The following is a 21,221-nucleotide window of genomic DNA, read 5'->3' as shown; positions in this document are numbered from 1 at the left end:
CGCCCTCTCTGTAACACAGTCAGTGAAGGAAAACAGCAGAGCACGAAATCAAATCGCTGGCTCTGTAACAGTGAAGGACTCAGAGGGGGGAGAGGAGAGAGGCCAGAGGGCAGGGACACACACACTCCCACATGCACACAGAAGAAAACATTGCTAGCCCCCGTTTCATTTGCATCAGAAACGGGGCTTTTTTACTAGTTTGCTATAAATCATAATCAGTGTGTCATTTTGAGGGGCTGAATTAGGTTGAAACCTAGTTTGGGGGTGTGTGTGTGGCATTGCCCCCCCCCCCCCCCCACATGAACTGCAGTTTGTATTTATTTATTTACTTGGGGCATTGCCCTCCCCCCACATGAACTGCAGTTTCTGTTTATCTATTTATTATTATTATTATTAGCATTTGTATAGCACTACCAGACGCATGCAGCGCTGAACACCTGATACAAAGAGACAGTTCCTGCTCAAAAGAACTTACAATCTAAATAATACAGACAGACAAGACAGTTACGGGTGAGGGAAGTAATGGGTGAGAAGGGAGGAAGGGACAAGGGGAGGGCAATTGTGGCTAGGAGCTAAAAGCAGCAGTGAAAAGGTGGGTTTTCAGCATAGATTTGAAAACAGGTAGAGATGGAGCTAGGCGTATAGGTCCAGGAAGTCTATTCCAGGCATAAGGTGCCACGAGAGAAAAGAAGTGAAGCCTGGAGTTAGCAGTGGAGGAGAAGGACGACAAGAGAGACTTGTCCAGTGAGCGGTGTTCACGGGGAGGAATGTAGGGAGAGATGAGAGTGGAGAGGTAATGGGGGGCTGCAGAGTGGATGCATTTAAAGGTCAGTACGAGAAGTTTAAACTGAATGTGGAAGCGGACAGGGAGCCAGTGAAATGACTTGAGGAGCGGGCTAGTGTGGGTATAACGATTCTGGCGGAAAAGAAGTTGTGCCGCAGAATTTTGGACAGATTGGAGAGGAGAGAGATGGCTGATTGGAAGACCAGTGAGAAGTAAATTGCAATAGTCCAAGTGAGAGGCGACAAGGGTGTGGATAAGGGTTCTGGCAGCGTATTCAGAAAGGAAGGGGCGAATTTTGCTAATATTGTGGATAAAGAAGCGACAGGTTTTGGCGATCTGTTGAATATGGGCAGAGAAGGAGAGAGAGGAATCAAAGATGACTCCAAGGTTACGAGCCGAGGAGACAGGGAGGATGTGAGAGTCATTAACAGAGATAGAGAACGGGGGAAGAGGGGAGGTGGGTTTAGGGGGAAAAATGAGAAGTTCCGTTTTGGTCATGTTGAGCTTTAGATGGCGTTGAGACATCCAAGCAGCAATTTACTTATTTATTTACTTATGACATTTAGATCCTGGATTAAACATGAATTAGGGTGAAACCTAGTTTGGGGGGTGTGGGGGGCATTGCCCCCCCCTCCACACACACAAACTGCATGTCTGGAAAGGGAAAGGGATGTGTTGTGAGGGGGTTTGAGGGGGTACTGGCCCCTCAAATGATCTGGAAGAGAAAAGGAAGGGAGATTACTTGTCCTAGTGTGTTTTGTATTTTTTTGGATTATGGGTGGGAATGGTCCTCCCTGGTGTGGTGGGAACTGGTTCAGTGGGAATTGTCCTAGGTGGGAACTGACCTAGAATCTATGAAAGCTCCTGTGGCTGCTCACAGGCAGGTGTAAATTTCTGCCTAAGTTTGCATGGACATCTGTGTATCCACAACTCTGGCCCAGTTTTACTCAACCTGTGTCCCTGGGAATTACAAATAAGTACGCATTATGGTTTCTGAGCATCAAGTTTTATTCGTGTATGTGATGGGGCAACTTGTGCATGCAAAACATTGCTCTATATGCTCAAGTTGCTTAGAACATTACCTCTCCTGTATGTCCATTGCTTCTGCCACCACTTATACTGTCAGATCTTTACTGTAGAGGTTTCCTGTGAGACTGTATTGTAGTTTACAGTAAAGTACTATATGAAAGCTAAAAGGTAATAAATTCTCACTGCATAGAAGTGAAACTATTTTATTTTAACATTCTGAATCTCTGGAGAAGGTTATGGAGTCCTTTTACTAAGCTGTGGTATGTGCTGGCGTGCTTAAACAGCTTAAGATGGTTTAATGCGGGACACTCTCAGGCGTCAAGTGGTAATTTTTGGATCTGACCACGCAAACCATGCGCTAAAAAATATTTTACTTTTTAGCACAGAACGAGAGTGTCTTGGGCGGAGAGTGGGCATTTCTGCACTAATCAGGGCATCTACATTATTGCACACTAACTGATTACTGTAGGATTAGCGTGTGAGTCCTCAACATCTACAAAGTAGGTTGCAGTATATGCTCACATGCTAATATATTTTAATGGATGCATGATAATGGCAAAATTAGCGCACAGCCATTAATTTAAAAAAAAAATAGAAAATCAACCATTTTCCAGTTTAATTGCCCTATACCTGGCTCACTTTTATTACATACAGCAGTGATTTCAATTTCTACAGACATTTCTTTTTTCTTTAATTAAGGTGGGGGGGGGGGGTGCGGGGAGTTATCAAGGTGTTAAGCTGTGTTATTTTACTGTCTAACCCTAGTTTTTAGTAACTAGGTCTCACTGCATAAAATGGGACCTATGATAAAATCGCACAAGTTAGTGGAAAAATAACATGTCTTAACAGTAGCCCACATTGATAACTATACCCCTAAATTTACAAATGTAGAAATAACTAAGAAAAGAAAGTTTCCAAAGCTGGCTTGCTTTCATGCTGCTGCTGGTGCCCCACCTGAAGATTGGAGGACTGCAGTGCTGTGGCGGGAAGGGAGAGAGAGAAAGACAAAAGATACTGGATCTTGTGGGGTGGGGGTGGGCCAGATACAGACACCAGGTTCTGAAACTGGGGTGGCACTTGCCACCCCATAGTGACACCTATGTCATGTATGTGCATTCTTGGCACCCTCTTTATAGAAATTGCCCTTCATGTCGCTTTACCTTATTCTGGTATAACACAAGTCTAGAATGGATCACTACAAGGGATTAGATGCTTTCAAATGTGGTGTTTGATTACAAATTTTTGATATCGTTGGCTGGAGTTGTACTTAAAATAACTCTTGGAAAGTTTTATTTCTATTGCTTTCCTTAAAATGCATCACTACCACACTAGAGGGAGCTGTAGTCCTTAGATTAAAAAAAAATGGCTTAAATACTACCAGGACAGGGAAAGTGCTAAATGCGTATTCTCTCCTCCGATGTACATACAAAATTAAAATCTTTCAAATTTAGTTATTTTGGGATGTGGGGCTTTGACATTTTGGGGGTAATTCCATAACAGGGCACCTATATTCCTTTACAGAATGCTAGGATAACTGGGTATAAATGCGCACAAGCTCTTAGGCACCAGCACTTACATTAGTGATAGAGCTGGTCTATGTGTTCACATTTAAATGCCAGCGATATGCTCCTAACATAGTATTGTATAAGCTGTGTGTGCATGTGTGTGTGTGTGTGTGTGGGGGGGAATTCTATAATTGGCTGTCAAAAACCAGCGCTATGCGCTATTCTGTAATGGGTGTGCGCAATTTATAGAACTGCATGTAGCAATGGTTCCCACATCTTACTTTGGGTGCCAGATTTATGCTCGCTGAAACCTGAAGTAAATGCTGGCACTCAAGTTAGGCGCAAGGAGACAGTATACTATAATTATGTTTGTAACTTTTCAGAATGCCCTTCCCACGACATAATCCCCCGTTTGGGATACGCGCTACGGGAGTTAGGCGCCCTGTCTCATAGAATAGTGTGCAGCCAGATGCGCATGCAAGTCTAATGAGTGCCAATTAACATCAATTGGTTGTTGGCACCCAATTATTGATAGTTAAGAGCTTAACAACCAATTAATCTCAGCAGCATGCTCAAATTTGGGCACCGTATATAGAATCCATGGGCATGTGTGCATGAGCTTCACCCAGCCTATGTGTATGCACATCAGTCAGATTATATGCACACCAAAACAGATGGGAAAATTCCACTGAACATTCAAATAGAACATATAAAAAACAAAACAGTGGAAACACAGCTCCAAAATGATTCAATCCCTTTGGGAGAAGAGACCTCATATGGCCAGCATCATAGCTGCAATGACATAGGCTATTTTAGTCGTCATATCTTCAAAGCTTTTCTTTTAATCGTAGGTCAAAAAAACTTTCATTTTTTTATATTAATTTTTCAAATGTGCAAATAAAACTTTTATCAACAGTTGTTAATTCAATCTTCCAGGTACATCATCATACAGTCCAGTTCCACAAAAACTTTTCAAAATAATCAGGATGACCACAATCCTATATAATAATTCTCACCTCCAACGTTCTGTGCTTGGGACCGTGGCTCCTTGGCTGGAGGTGGTCTGTGAGGCAGACACGCACTGACGTCACTGACGTCAAAACAGCTGATTGCAAGGCAAGGGGAGGAGTAGGGAAACACGCGCAGCGTGTTTCCCTACTCCTCCTACTGCCTCTGAATCAGCTGTCACCCCCCCCCCCGCGCTATGGCCCCCTCGAAACCCACCCCCTCCCGCGAACCTGTCGATCCCCCCCCGCCGGAACGCCGAAAACTGCCGCCGCCGTTGTTGTACTACCTTCCCTTCCCGTAGGTTGTTGAATCATCTTAGAAAGTTTAACTCCGTGCGTCTGTCAGACGCACGGAGTTAAACTTTCTAAGATGATTCAACAACCTACGGGAAGGGAAGGTAGTACAACAACGGCGGCGGCAGTTTTCGGCGTTCCGGCGGGGGGGGGGGGGGGGGGGATCGACAGGTTCGCGGGAGGGGGTGGAAGAAAAAAAAAACGCATGTTGGGGGGAGAGAAGAGGGTGGCCAACCACAGCATGGATGCGAGCGGGGGGGGGGGGGGGGGGGGGGGGGGGGGAAGAGGCCGGCCCAGGCTGGCACATGGGAGAGAGAGGAGCATGGATGCGAGGGGGGGGGGGGTCATGGAAGGGAGAGAGGGGACTTGCTGGAAAAGGATGAATGGAGGCGGCAGGGGACAGAGGAGCATGGATGGCCATGGATTGGGAGGGCAGGCCTCAGGGAGAGAGGGCAATTGCTGGATAGGGAAAATGGAGGGGCCAGGTGACAGAGGAGCATGGATGGGCATGGATTGGAAAGGCAGGACTCAGGGAGAGGGGAATTGCTGGATAGGGATGAATGGAGGGGACAGATGGGCATGGATGGATATGGATTGCAGGGCAGGCCTCAGGCAGAGAGGGGAAATGCTGGATAGGGAAAAATGGAGGGGCCAGGTGACAGATGAGCATGGATGGGCATGGATTGGAAGGGCAGGACTCAGGGAGAGGGGAATTGCTGGATAGGGATGAATGGAGGGGACAGATGGGCATGGATGGATATGGATTGCAGGGCAGGCCTCAGGCAGAGAGGGGAAATGCTGGATAGGGAAAAATGGAGGGGCCAGGTGACAGAGGAGCATGGATGGGCATGGATTGGAAGGGCAGGACTCAGGGAGAGGGGAATTGCTGGATAGGGATGAATGGAGGGGACAGATGGGCATGGATGGATATGGATTGCAGGGCAGGCCTCAGGCAGAGAGGGGAAATGCTGGATAGGGAAAAATGGAGGGGCCAGGTGACAGATGAGCATGGATGGGCATGGATTGGAAGGGCAGGACTCAGGGAGAGGGGAATTGCTGGATAGGGATGAATGGAGGGGACAGATGGGCATGGATGGATATGGATTGCAGGGCAGGCCTCAGGCAGAGAGGGGAAATGCTGGATAGGGAAAAATGGAGGGGCCAGGTGACAGAGGAGCATGGATGGGCATGGATTGGAAGGGCAGGACTCAGGGAGAGGGGAATTGCTGGATAGGGATGAATGGAGGGGACAGATGGGCATGGATGGATATGGATTGCAGGGCAGGCCTCAGGCAGAGAGGGGAATTGCTGGATAGGGATGAATGGAGGGGCCAGGTGACAGAGGAGCATTGATTGGACTCACACTTTCACTCTGACTCTCAAACAGTCACTCTCACATACACTCTCCCAAACATACACACTCCGAGGAAAACCTTGCTAGCGCCCGTTTCATTTGTGTCAGAAACGGGCCTTTTTTACTAGTATCTCAATAAAATGAAATAAGTGTTGCATAGTGGCAGATTGAATTAACGACTATTGATAAAATAATTTTATTTGCACATTTGAAAAATATTGAAAAACTAGGAAAAGGGCCCATTTCTGAAACCAAGGAAACGGGCAATCCCCCACCCTCCCTCGGTGTTTCACAGTCTGCCCTCCCTCCGTTTTCAACCCCGCCCCGCGTTGCGGCCCGTGGACCCCCCTTCCGTGACCCTGTCGCCCCCCTTCTTCCCGGCGAAAACCGTCCCCCCGCCGCCGTTGTCGACTACCTGTGCTGCCGGGGGACCCACACCCCCGCCAGCCGAAGTGCTGAAGAGATTGAGAAGAGCACTGAGGAACCAACGGGAAGGGCAGAACAGCACTTCGGCTGGCGGGGGTTTGGGTCCCCCGTCAGCACAGGTAGTCGACAACGGCGGCGGGGGGCGGTTTTTGACAGGAAGGGGGGGTCGCCAGGTTCGCGGAAGGGGGGTCCAGGGGGCCATAACGCGGGGGTGACAGCTGATTCTGAGGCAGGGGGAGGAGTAGGGAAACACTCCTCCCCTTGGTTTCAAATCAGCTGTCACTGACATCACTGACATCAGTGCGTGCCTGCCTAGCAGACCACCTCCGAGGGAGGCACGGTCCCTGGCACATTCGAACGTTGGCAGTGAGAATTATTTTATAGGAAAAGAAGATGGGAGTTTTTTGACCTACAATTTAAAGAAAGGCTTTGAAGTTATGACTAAAAAGAGTAGTTACTTACCTGTAACAGGTGTTCTCCGAAGACAGCAGGCTGCATATTCTCACAAGTGGGTGACGCCACGTCGGCCCCGGAGGATTTTAAAGCAAAATCTAAAAATCTCTTTTACGGCGTTCCGTCGCGCGAGCGATCGCTCTGCGCATGTGCGCACACCTCTTCCCGCTCGCTGTGCGGACACGCCCCACAGTTAAATCCAAAAGATGGAGGAGACAACTCCAAAAGGGGAGGTGGGAGGGTTTTTGAGAATATGCAGCCTGCTGTCTTCGGAGAAAGGGTATGATACATACCTGTAGCAGGTGTTCTCCGAGGACAGCAGGCTGATTGTTCTCACGACTGGGTGACGTCCGCGGCAGCCCCCACCAACCGGAAAAAAGCTTCGCGGGACGGTCGGGACGCAGGGCACGCCCACCGCGCATGCGCGGCCGTCTTCCCGCCCGTGCGCGACCGCTCCCGCCAGTTGAATAACTAGCAAAAGATGAAACACACAACTCCAAAGGGGAGGAGGGAGGGTAGGTGAGAACAATCAGCCTGCTGTCCTCGGAGAACACCTGCTACAGGTATGTATCATACCCTTTCTCCGAGGACAAGCAGGCTGCTTGTTCTCACGACTGGGGTATCCCTAGCTCTCAGGCTCACTCAAAACAAGAACCCAGGTCAATTGAACCTCGCAACGGCGAGGGAACAACAGAAATTGACCTACGAAGAACAACTAACTGAGAGTGCAGCCTGACCAGAATAAATTCGGGTCCTGGAGGGTGGAGTTGGATTTACACCCCAAACAGATTCTGCAGCACCGACTGCCCGAACCGACTGTCGCGTCGGGTATCCTGCTGGAGGCAGTAATGAGATGTGAATGTGTGGACAGATGACCACGTCGCAGCCTTGCAGATCTCTTCAATAGTGGCTGACTTCAAGTGGGCCACCGACGCTGCCATGGCTCTGACACTATGAGCCGTGACATGACCCTCAAGAGTCAGCCCAGCCTGTGCATAAGTGAAGGAAATGCAATCTGCTAGCCAATTGGAGATGGTGCGTTTCCCGACAGCGACCCCTAGCCTGTTAGGGTCGAAAGAAACAAACAATTGGGCGGACTGTCTGTGGGGCTGTGTCCGCTCCAAGTAGAAGGCCAATGCTCTCTTGCAGTCCAATGTGTGCAACTGACGTTCAGCAGGGCGGGTATGCGGCCTGGGGAAGAATGTTGGCAAGACAATTGACTGGTTAAGATGGAACTCCGACACCACCTTCGGCAGGAACTTTGGGTGGGTGCGGAGCACTACTCTGTTGTGATGAAATTTGGTATACGGAGCATGAGCAACCAGGGCTTGAAGCTCACTGACCCTACGAGCTGAAGTAACTGCCACCAAGAAAATGACCTTCCAGGTCAAGTACTTCAGATGGCAGGAATTCAGTGGCTCAAAAGGAGGTTTCATCAGCTGGGTGAGGACGACGTTGAGATCCCATGACACTGTAGGAGGCTTGATAGGGGGCTTTGACAAAAGCAAGCCTCGCATGAATCGAACGACTAAAGGCTCTCCAGAGATGGCTTTACCTTCCACACGATAATGGTAAGCACTAATCGCACTAAGGTGATTCCTTACTGAGTTGGTCTTGAGGCCAGACTCTGATAAGTGCAGAAGGTATTCAAGCAGGTTCTGTGCAGGGCAAGAACGAGGTTCTAGGGCCTTGCTCTCACACCAAACGACAAACCTCCTCCACTTGAAAAAGTAACTCTTTTTAGTGGAATCCTTCCTAGAGGCAAGCAAGACCCGGGAGACACCCTCAGACAGACCCAACGCAGCGAAGTCTACGCCCTCAACATCCAGGCCGTGAGAGCCAGGGATTGAAGGTTGGGGTGCAGCAACGCTCCGTCGTTCTGCGAAATGAGAGTCGGAAAACACTCCAATCTCCACGGTTCTTCTGAGGACAACTCCAGAAGAAGAGGGAACCAGATCTGACGGGGCCAAAAGGGCGCTATCAGAATCATGGTGCCGCGGTCTTGCTTGAGCTTCAGTAAGGTCTTCCCCACCAAAGGTATGGGAGGATAAGCATACAGGAGGCCGGTCCCCCAATGAAGGAGAAAGGCGTCCGACGCTAGCCTGCCGTGTGCCTGAAGTCTGGAACAGAACAGAGGCAGCTTGTGGTTGGTCTGAGAGGCGAAAAGGTCCACCGAGGGGGTGCCCCACGCTCGGAAGATCTTGCGTACCACTCTGGCATGGAGAGACCACTCGTGCGGTTGCAATACTCTGCTCAGTCTGTCGGCCAGACTGTTGTTTACGCCTGCCAGGTACGTGGCTTGGAGGAGCATGCCGAACTGACACGCCCAACGCCACATCCCGACGGCCTCCTGACACAGGGGGCGAGATCCAGGTGCCCCCCTGCTTGTTGACGTAATACATTGCAACCTGATTGTCTGTCCGAATTTGGATAATTTGGCAGGACAGCCGATCTCTGAAAACCTTCAGTGCGTTCCAGATCGCTCGGAGCTCCAGGAGGTTGATCTGCAGATCCTTTTCCTGGAGGGACCACAGACCCTGGGTGTGAAGCCCATCGACATGGGCTCCCCACCCCAGGCGAGATGCATCCGTCGTCAGCACTTTCGTGGGCTGCGGAATTTGGAATGGACGTCCCAGGGTCAAATTGGTCCGGATGGTCCACCAGAGCAGTGAAGTGCGGCAACTGGTGGAGAGGCGGATGACATCTTCTAGATTCCCGGTGGCTTGAAACCACTGGGAAGCTAGGGTCCATTGAGCAGATCTCATGTGAAGACGAGCCATGGGAGTCACATGAACTGTGGAGGCCATATGACCCAGAAGTCTCAACATCTGCCGAGCTGTGATCTGCTGAGACGCTCTGGTCTGCGAAGCCAGGGCCAAGAGATTGGTAGCCCTCGCTTCGGGAAGGTAGGCCTGAGCCGTCTGGGTATTCAGCAGCGCTCCTATGAATTCCAGAGACTGAGTAGGCTGGAGATGGGACTTTGGGTAATTGATCACAAACCCCAGCAGCTCCAGAAGTTGAATAGTGCACTGCATGGACCGGAGGGCTCCTGCCTCCGAGGTGCTCTTGACCAGCCAATCGTCGAGATATGGGAACACGTGCACTCCCAGCTTGCGTAGATACGCCGCCACCACCACGAGGCACTTTGTAAACACTCGTGGGGCAGAGGCGAGCCCAAAGGGCAGCACACAATACTGAAAGTGCCGTGCGCCCAGGCGGAATCTGAGATACTGTCTGTGAGCTGGCAGTATCGGGATGTGAGTGTATGCGTCCTTTAAATCCAGGGAACATAGCCAATCGTTTTTCTGAATCATTGGCAGAAGGGTGCCCGAGGAAAGCATCCTGAACTTTTCTTTGACCAGGAATTTGTTCAGGCCTCTCAGGTCTAGGATAGGACGCATCCCCCCTGTTTTCTTTTCCACAAGGAAGTACCTGGAATAGAATCCCTGCCCTTCCTGCCCGGGTGGTACGGGCTCGACCGCATTGGCGCTGAGAAGGGCGGAGAGTTCCTCTGCAAGTACCTGCTTGTGGCGGGAGCTGAAAGACTGAGCTCCCGGAGGGCAATTTGGAGGCAGGGAGGCCAAATTCAGGGCGTATCCGCACCGCACTATTTGGAGAACCCACTGGTCGGAGGTTATGAGAGGCCACCTTTGGTGAAAAAATTTTAACCTCCCTCCGACCGGCAGATCGTCCGGTACGGACACTTGTAGGGCGGCTATGTTCCCATGGATCCAGTCAAAAGCCCGTCCCCGGCTTTTGCTGTGGAGGCGCAGGGGGCTGCTTAGGCGCACGCTGTTGACGAGAACGAGCGCGCTGGGGCTATCCCTGTGCCTGACGAGGCCTTCGGGCCGGCTGGTTGTACCTACGCTTCGCAAAAGAATAGGGTGCAGCCTGCCGGGCCCGGGAAAAACGTCCACCTGTGGAGGTGGATGCTGAAGGCGCCCGGTGGGAGAGCTTGTCGAGAGCGGTTTCCCGCTGATGCAGTTGGTCCACCATCTGCTCGACCTTCTCACCAAAAATGTTATCCCCCCGGCAAGGGACGTCGGCCAGTCTCTGCTGGGTGCGGTTGTCCAGGTCAGAGGCGCGCAGCCATGAGAGCCTGCGCATCACTATACCTTGGGCCGCAGCACGAGATGCCACGTCACAGGTGTCATAAATACCCCTGGACAGGAACTTTCTGCACGCCTTCAGCTGCCTGACCACCTCCTGATAAGGCCTGGACTGCTCCGGCGGGAGCTTCTCGACCAGGTCCGCCAGTTGTTGCACATAGGTCCGCATGTGAATGCTCATATAGAGCAGGTATGATTGGATGCGGGTCACGAGCATGGAGGATTGGTAGGCCTTCCTCCCAAACGAGTCCAGAGTGCGAGACTCCCGCCCCGGGGGCGCCGAGGCGGTATCCCTCGAACTCCGTGCCCTCTTGAGAGCAGAATCCACGACCGCTGAGTCATGGGGCAATTGGGGCCACATGAGCTCTGGGTCAGAGTGGATCCTGTACTGGGACTCTGCTTTCTTGGGAATGGTGGGGTTAGTTAATGGTCGCACCCAGTTCCGAAGCAGCGTCTCCTTTAGGACATTGTGCAGCGGCACCGTGGAGGACTCTCTAGGTGGTGATGGATAGTCGAGGACCTCGAGCATCTCGGCCCTCGGCTCTTCCACAGAGACCACGGGGAAGGGAATGCTGATAGACATATCCCGCACAAAGGAGGCAAAAGAGAGACTCTCAGGAGGTGAGAGCTTCCTCTCCGGTGAAGGCGTGGGGTCCGAGGGAAGGCCCGTAGACTCCTCTGAGGAGAAATATCTAGGGTCCTCCTCTTCCCCCCACGAGTCCTCATCCTCGGTATCGGACATTAGCTCATGTAGCTGAGTCCTGAACCGGGCCCGGCTCGACGTCGAGGCACCGAGGTCTCGGTGTCGTCGAGCGGTGGACTCCCGCGCCGGCGGGGACGGAGCTCCCTCCATCGACGTCGACGGGGACTCCACCTGCGTGGCGGTCGAGACCGGCGCCGCAAGCGGCGGCGGTGTCGACGGCCCCGGCGCCGGGCTAGAGCTCACCGGTGCCACAGTCATCGGCGCCGAGGGCGCAAGCACCCCCGGCGCCGGCACAGCCTGGCGCATCAGTCCTTCCAGGATCCCCGGAAGGATGGCTCTGAGGCACTCGTCTAGGCCCGCTGCCGGGAAAGGCGGTGGGGCCGGTAAGGGTGTCGGTGCCGGAAGCTGCTGGGGGCCAGGAGACGGCACCGAGGTGCCGGAACCCCGACGCGTCGGTACCTCCACAACCGACGGAGACCTCTCCTCTCGACGATGACGCTTCGGCGTCGCCTCCTCTCCGACATCCGGATGCACCGAGGGCGACCGGTGACGGCGCTTCTTATCTTTCTTCCGATGCCCGTCACCGGTGCCGGAAGGCATGGAGGAGGAGGAGGTCGATCCCCCTCGGTCTCGAGGTACCGGGTCAGACAGGGTTCGGTCCCGTGGCCCACGAGCTGAGGGAGTGACCGGGCCCGATTGCCCACGCGGCCTCTCCCCCCCACTCTCACCGGCGGACCGGCGGGCCGACGGGACCTGTTCTCCTGGGGTCGCTGCCATCGGTGCCGATGTCTCGGGCATCGATACCGGTACCGAAGGACCGGCCGTCGATACCGATGCCGTCGAGGTCGACGTCGAGGGGCCGGCGCAAGTTCCAAAAAGACGGTCCCGCAGAACTTGCCTCGCAACCTGAGTCCGTTTCCGGAGACCTAGACACAAAGAACACGACTTGAGATTGTGCTCCGGCCCGAGGCACTGGAGGCACCAAGCGTGGGTGTCGGTCTGCGAGATCGGCCGGCCGCAGCGACCACACTTTTTAAATCCACTCGGGACCTTCGCGGACATCGACGGAAAAATCGCGTCGGCGAAGTCAAAGTCGTCAATGGTGGCTGGAATCACACCACGGAAAAAGAAACGACCGAGCGACCACTAGGCCGCAACGTGGCGTCCCCGCTAGAAGCGAGGGAAAAAGGGGAACGCGTGCTCCACACGCGCAGGTTTTTTTTTTTTTTTGTTTTGAAACAAAAAGGGAAACCGTACGGTAACCAGGAAGCAAAGCGACGATCCGCGTAAACGCGATCGAGAAAATCCGGCGGCTGAAAACAGAGAGAGTGGCAAAAGCACAACTCTCTCCAGTCGCGGAAAAAAAGGAACTGGCGGGAGCGGTCGCGCACGGGCGGGAAGATGGCCGCGCATGCGCGGTGGGCGTGCCCTGCGTCCCGACCGTCCCGCGAAGCTTTTTTCCGGTTGGTGGGGGCTGCCGCGGACGTCACCCAGTCGTGAGAACAAGCAGCCTGCTTGTCCTCGGAGAACATCTGTTACAGGTAAGTAACTACTCTTTCTCCAAAGACAAGCAGGCTGATATTCTCACAAGTGGGGTATCCCTAGCTTCCAGGCTTACACAACACAACAAACAGTTTTCAATTGAGTCTCGCAACGGCGAGGCCAGAATAAAAATTGACCTGAAAAGAAGAAACATCTAAATGAGTGTAGCCTGGAACAGAACAAAAATGGGCCTAGGAGGGTTGGAGTTGGATTCTAAACCCCAAATAAGTTCTGCAGCCCCGACTGCCCAAACCGACTGTCGCGTCGGCTATCCTGCTGAAGGCAGTAGTGAAATGTGAATGTGTGGACTGATGACCACACCGTAGCCTTGCAGATCTCTTCAATAGTGACTGATCATAGATGAGCCACCGACTCAGCCATGGCTCTAATTTTGTGAGCCGTGACATGGCCCTCTAGAGTCAGTCCAGCTTGGACAAAAATGAAGGAGATGCAATCTGCTAGCCAAGAAGAAATGGTGCGGTTTCCGACAGCAACTGGCATTAAAAGAAATAAACAACTGGGCGCAGCTTGCTTTCGCCAGGGCTTGTAAGATGAGGGAGAAAGAATGTTGGCAAGACAATTGACTGGACCAGCTGGTACTCTGATACCAGCGCCAGTAAGAACTTTGTCTGCATGCGGAGAACTACTCTGTTAAGATGAGAAGTAAGGTAAGGCGCTTGAGGTACTAGAGTCTGAAGCTCACCGACCTTACGAGTTGAAGGAACAGCCACCAAGGAAAACGACCTTCCAGGTCCAATACTTCAGATGGCAGGAATCCAGTGGCCCGAATTGAGCTTGCAGCAGCTGGATGAAAACGACATTGAGACCCCAAGATACTGGATAAGGAGAGATAGGGGCTTTGACCGAAGCATAAGAGCCAACTGTCAAAATTATTGGGGGTGCTAAGCCCAACAGAAATAATCCCCCCTAGACACATACAAGGAATTCTCTCAATATTGGGGGAGAAGTAAACCTCTCATGAAGTGGACAGCTAAAGGCCAACCTTCTACACGTTGATGATAAGCTCTTATTGCACGAAGATGAATACTGACAGACTCAGACAGGTGTAGAAAGAACTCAAGCAAGGTCTGTATAAGACAAGAGGCAGGATCTAGGGCCTTGCTGTCACACCAGACGGCAAACCTCTTCCATGAAAAAGAATAACACCTCTTTGTGAAATCTTTTCTGGAAGCAAGCAAGAGTCGGGAGACACTCTCTGGAAGACTCAACGAAATCCACACTCTCAACATCCAGACCGTGTGAGCCAGAGATTGGAGGCTGGGATGTAGAAGTGCCCCCTTGTTCTGCGTAATGAGAGCTGGAAAACATTCCAACTCCAGAAGAAGAGGGAATCCTTATGATGCAACTAGAAAGGAGCAATCAAAATTATGGCTCCACAATCTTGCTTGAGAATCAGCAAAGTCTTTTCCACCAGATGTATGGGAGGATACGCATACAGAAAACATGTCCCCCAAAGAAGGAGAAAGGCATCTGATGGAAGCCTGCCGTGAACCTGCAGCCTGGAACAGAACTGAGGGACTCTGTGATTGGACTAAGTAGCAAAAAGATCCACTGAGGGGGTAACTCACTTCCGGAAGATCTTTCGAACTACAGGCATGCTCAACAACCATGACTGTAGCAATATCCTGCTCAGCCTGTCGGCCAGACCGCTGTTTTCGCCAATTAGATAAGTGGCTTGGAGAAAACATGCTACGTTGGCGGGCCCACCGCTACATCTGCATGGTATCCTGACTCAGAGGGCAAGATCCAGTACTCCTTTGTTATCGAGTACATCACAACCCGATTGTTTGGTTGAATTAAAATAATTTGGTTGGATAGCCAGGAGGGATACAACCTTCGTCAGCTTTTGACTGAGTAAGTTGGACGGGACACCTCAGAATCAAAATGGAGAGAAATAACCACCTCTGAAGGGAATTCCGAAAACTGGTGAACAGTTGGGTCACATCCTCTAGATACCCTGAACTTGATACCACTGGGAAGCTAGGATGCACTGAGCGGATGTCATGTGTAAAAGTGCCATGGGAGTTACGTGAACTGTAGAAGCCATGTGCCTAGAAGTCTCAATATTTACTGTGCTGTAATCTGTTGAGACGGGCAATCATCGTGTTAAGGGAACACATGCACTCCCAGTCCATGAAGATACGCTGCAACAACAGCCAGGCACTAGGAAAAACATACTCTGGACGCAAAGTGTGTAAGTCCAGAGAGCATAACCAATCGTTTTCCTGAAGTATGGAAAGAAGGATGCCCAGGGAAAGCATTCTGAACCAAAAACTGTTTAGGCCCCTTATGTCTATGATGGGACGCAACCCACAAGGAAGGACCTGGAATAGAATCTCAACCCTTCTTGCCCTGGTGGAACGGGCTCGACTGCATTGGCGCTGAGAAAGGCAGAGAGTTCCTCTGCAAGTACCCACTTGTGATGGAAGCTAAAGGATTAAGCTCCCAATGAACAATGTGGAAGGTTTGATTCCAGATGAGAATGTATCCTAACCGGACTATTTGAAAAACCCACCGGTTGGAGGATAAAAGAAATCACCTTTGGTGGAGAAAATTTAAACTACCCTCCCGACAGGCAGATTGGCCGGTACGGACATTATTTTTTTTTTTTTATGGTGGCTATGCTGAATTGGAGCCAGTCAAAAACCCCTCCCTGGTTTCTGCGGAATAGCTGCAGGGGCCTGATTAGGTGCACGCCGCTGACTAGAACGAGCGTGCTGAGGCATAACCTGAACCGGCTGTCGAGAAGTAGGAGTATACGTACGACCCCTTAAGGCACAAGGAAAACTACTCTTCTCTTTAAAGAACTTCCGAGATGAGGAAGTGTATGCACAGAATATCTACAATTTTCTGCTGAGTCTCCTCCTCCAGGTGAGAGGCACACAGTCATGAGAGTCTGCGCATCACTGTACCTAGAGCAGAAATCTAGATGTTACGTTACAAGTGTCGAAAATGCCCTTGGACAGGAACCTGCGACACACCGTGTGCTACCTGACCACCTGGTGAAAGGTTTAACCTACTCCGGTGGGAATGCTTGTAAAGATCTGGCAGGACTTGATTTTAGGCTAAGGATGTATGCTCTGGCCCCGGGGGCGCCGAAGCAAGTTTTTAGAACTCCTATCTGTTCTGAGAGCAGAATCCACTGCAAAAGACTCAGGTGAAGATGGATAGTCCAGGACCTCGAGCATCTGGGGCCTTGGGCTGATTCACAATCTCCACTGTAATGTGTCGAGACAGATAGAAGATCTAGAGAATTCTCAGCAGAGAAAACCCCATGACTTTCATGTTCATCAGATGAGCCATCATTGAATTGAGCTAACTACTCAAACAGAGCAGCTCAGATTCAAACCCGTCCGACATGGAGGCGCGGTTACCTCTACGACGGGGTCGAGAAATTGACTCTCCAGACGACTCCAGTGAAGGAGAATCGACCCAGTAGGCTGCTAACACCAATACCGGAGGCAGCATCGGTGAAAGAGATCTAATGCCAGGTGAAAAGCTAGATGCCGCAGGAGGCGCTAGCACCAATGGCATCCGAAGGTACCCATGGTACCAAAACCGAGGGCAGAATCTGGAAATGCTGCCAGATGACCATACAAAGAGAGGACCGATGGTACTGATAATACCCATGGTACACATGGTCCCGGCACCAACGGTACCCATGGCATCCATACCTGGTACCGATGGGACCTATGGTACCGATGATACCCGGTACCGATGGTACGCATGGTACCGATGGTACCCATGATACCCGGTACCGATGGTGCCCATGATACCTGGTACCAATGGTACCCATGGCACCGATGATACCTGGTACCGATGGTACCCATGGTACCGATGATACCTGGTACCGATGGTACCGATACCTGGTACCGATGGCACCGACGGTACCGATGGTAGCCATGATACCCGGTACCGCCATGGTACCGATACCTGGTACCGATGATATCTGGTACCGATGGTACCCATGATACCCGGTACCGATGGTGCCCATGATGCCTGGTACCGATGGTACCCATGACATCTGGTACCGATGGTATCCATGATACCCTGTACCGATGGCACCGACGGTACCCATGATACCCGGTACCGCCATGGTACCGATGGTACCCATGATACCCGGTACCGATGGTGCCCATGATACCTGGTACCGATGGTGCCCATGATACCTGGCACCGATGGGACCCACTGTACCGATGATACCCGGTACCGATGGTACGCATGGTACAGATGGCGCCCATGATACCTGGTACCGATGGCACCGATGATACCTGGTACCGATGGTATCCATGGCACCGATGATACCTGGTACCGATGATACCTGGTACCGATGGTAACCATGACATCTGGTACTGATGTACCGATGGTATCGACGTCCGATGCCAGGATACCTCCATAACAGAGGGAGCAACGCTCTCGGCACCGACTGATGTCTGATGCCCGGATACCTCCATAACAGAGGGAGCAAAGCTCTGGGCACCGATGGTACCGACACCCGCTGATGCGCCCGAATGACCTGCCAAGCAGGAGGCGCCGAGGCAGGTGGAGACCCACTCGATGCATAACTGTACCCAGCATGCATCGGTCTCTGTCGGACTCCAAATTTGATCTCCTTTGGGCATCCCTGGCAAGTAGCATACGTCTCGTCTTTGAGACACTACTTGCACTTCTCAGGGAGATGATCCGGCCCAAGACACATCCGCCGATGCGCCCGAATGACCTGCAGAGCAGGAGGCGCCGAGGCGGGTGGAGACTCACTTCAAAGGTTACACCACTGATTTTGTGTCACCAGGTTGCCCATTCAGTGGCTGACCAGGGTTGCACCTGCTTAGGTTCCTGCTTTTCTCCTGTGACATACACCTTCACCACTTGTGAGGCTTAAAGACAGTGGTGTGCTGGAGCAGGCTATCAGAGCTCTCGAGAGCCATTTGTTAAGTTATAAAGAATTTTGTGACTTTAACAAATGGATCCTAAAAATGTGGGCTTGTTTTACTTTGCTGGCGAGAGAGAGCCCACAGATAACAATTTACCAGCACTTTTAATAAGAAAAAAGAAAAAAAGAAGCTTATATGCTTTGATTTTCATTTCAGGCACAGCCCCTTGTGACTCTGGCAATTACTTAACTTTTCCTTGCCCCAGGTACAAAAAGTACCTGTATATATAAGCCACAATGAGCCTGCCATGAAAAAGTACAAATGAAAAAAATAAAGAACACCCAAAAGGGTAAAATAAAAAAAGAGATTTTACTCAGAGGACCTGAAGAAAACACGAAGCACTAACGAACTCCGTGTCTCCTCAGACGCGAAAAAAGAAAAACTGAGGGGCGTGTCCGCACAGTGAGCGGGAAGAGGTGTGCGCACATGCGCAGAGCGATCGCTCGTGCGACGGAACACCGTAAAGGTAAAATTATGTATCATACCTGATAATTTTCTTTCCATTAATCATAGCTGATCAATCCATAGACTGGTGGGTTGTGTCCATCTACCAGCAGGTGGAGATAGAGAGCAAACTTTTGCCTCCCTATATGTGGTCATGTGCTGCCGGAAACTCCTCAGTATGTCGATATCAAAGCTCCATCCGCAGGACTCAGCACTTAGAGAATTACACCCACGAAGGGACACTCTGCCCAGCTCACCACCGCCGAAACGGGGGAGGGGAATTAACCCAGCTCATCCCACACAAGTGGGGGAGGGGAATCCGTCCAGCTCATCCCCGCGGAGCGGGGGAGGGACACCACACCCGCCGATGCGGGGGGATCTGGCTTATCCTGCAACCGCAACCGTGGGAGGAGCTGACTGACCCTAACACCGCCGAAGCGGGAGGGGTACAAAGCTGCCCTACAGCCGCACGAAGCGGGAGGGAGTGCCGGCAGAATTTAAATCTCAATCCAGCCCCGTAAAACGGAGGGGAGAGGAATGCAGCAGCTCATTGTAACACAAACTCGTCTCAACTCTTGAAGAATCCAAGTGAAAAAAACTTGAACACGAAGTCTTTCTGAAGTAACTGAAGACTAAACTTGAACCTGAAATGCAACCAGAAAAAAACAGTACAGATATCTGGGAGGGGCTATGGATTGATCAGCTATGATTAATGGAAAGAAAATTATCAGGTATGATACATAATTTTACCTTCCATATCATCAAGCTGATCAATCCATAGACTGGTGGGATGTACCGAAGCAGTACTCACCCAGGGCGGGACATTGAAATCCCTGACCTCAACACTGAAGCTCCAAACCGGGCCTCCGCCCGTGCAGCCACAGTCAAGCGGTAATGCTTGGAGAATGTATGAGCCGAAGCCCAAGTTGCCGCCTTGCATATCTCTTCCAAGGAGACGGACCCGGCCTCTGCCATCGAGGCCGCCTGAGCTCTAGTGGAGTGAGCCTTCAGCTGGATAGGCGGCACCTTCCCCGCGGCCACATAAGCTGCTGCAATGGCTTCCTTGACCCATCTTGCCACTGTAGGCTTAGCAGCCTGCAGACCCTTACGAGGACCTGCAAACAGGACAAACAGATGATCCGATTTCCGGAACTCATTGGTCACTTCCAAGTATCTGATGATGACTCGTCTCACATCCAGATATTTAAGAGCAGAGTACTCCTCTGGGTAGTCCTCCCTACGAAAGGAAGGGAGACAGAGCTGCTGATTCACATGGAAGCGAGAAACAATCTTGGGCAGGAAGGAAGGCACTGTGCGAATAGTCACTCCTGCCTCAGTGAACTGCAGAAAGGGCTCTCGACATGAGAGCGCCTGGAGCTCGGAAACTCTTCTGGCTGAAGAGATAGCCACCAAAAAGACTGCTTTCAACGTCAGGTCTTTCAGAGATGCCCTCGACAAGGGTTCAAAAGGCGGCTTCTGCAATGCTCTTAGCACCAGGTTGAGATTCCACGCAGGCACCACTGAGTGCAGAGGAGGGCGCAGGTGATTAACTCCCTTGAAAAAGCGCACCACATCTGGCTGCGAAGCCAGGGAAGCACCCTTCAGGCGGCCCCTGAAGCAAGCCAGAGCCGCTACCTGGACTTTAAGGGAACTGAGCGACAGGCCTTTCTCCAGACCTTCTTGCAGGAACGCCAACACTGAAGAAATTGGAGCAGTGAAGGGAGAAAGGGAGCCTGCTTCACACCACGCTGCAAATATACGCCAAACCCTGGCGTAAGCAGTAGAAGTAGAGCGCTTCCTCGCTCTCAGCATAGTGGCGATGACCTTGTCTGAGAAGCCCTTCTTTCTCAGACGCTGCCGCTCAATAGCCAGGCCGTAAGACCAAAGGGGGAGGGATCCTCCATCACCACGGGACCCTGATGTAACAGGCCCTGCTCCACTGGCAGCCGCAGAGGATCGTCGACTGAGAGCCTGATCAAGTCCGCATACCAGGGACGTCTGGGCCAATGCGGACCCACCAGGATTACCCTGCCAGGATGCTTTGCCACCCGGTCTAGCACCCTGCCCAACATGGGCCAGGGCGGGAACACATAGAGAAGTTCTTGAGTCGGCCACTGTTGGAGAAGAGCATCTACTCCCAGGGATCGAGGGTCCCGTCCTCTGCTGAAAAAGCGCGGCACTTGGCAATTGGCCGATGACGCCATCAGATCTAGGCTCGGCTGGCCCCAGCGCTTCGTGATGTCCAAGAACGCCTGAGCAGATAGCTGCCACTCTCCGGGCTCCAAGGTATGGCGACTGAGAAAGTCCGCCTTGACATTCATGACTCCGGCAATGTGGGCCGCTGACAGCTGCTCCAGGTTCGCTTCTGCCCACTGGCATAGATTCATAGCCTCCTTGGCTAGAGGGGCGCTCTTGGTACCTCCCTGGCGGTTGACATAGGCCACAGCCGTGGCATTGTCCGACAGGACCCGTACCGGCTTCAACACCAGTACCGGGATGAACTCCAAAAGCGCCAACCGAATGGCTCTGAGTTCCAGGAGGTTGATAGACCACTTTGCCTCTGCAGGAGACCAGAGCCCCTGCGCTGTCCTTCCCAAGCAGTGGGCTCCCCAGCCC

General features: G+C 51.9%; 1 protein-coding gene across 1 annotated transcript in view; it reads right to left on the bottom strand.

The window, feature by feature from the left end:
- Positions 1-21,221, bottom strand: part of GALNT10 (polypeptide N-acetylgalactosaminyltransferase 10) — a 293,160-nt gene that overhangs the window by 28,624 nt on the left and 243,315 nt on the right. The window lies entirely within an intron of this gene.

Source organism: Microcaecilia unicolor, chromosome 8, assembly GCF_901765095.1.
Source record: "Microcaecilia unicolor chromosome 8, aMicUni1.1, whole genome shotgun sequence".
Classification (NCBI taxonomy): Eukaryota; Metazoa; Chordata; class Amphibia; order Gymnophiona; family Siphonopidae; genus Microcaecilia; species Microcaecilia unicolor.
The sequence above is the reverse complement of the archived record's forward strand: the minus strand, read 5'-3'. Positions and strand labels throughout refer to the sequence as shown.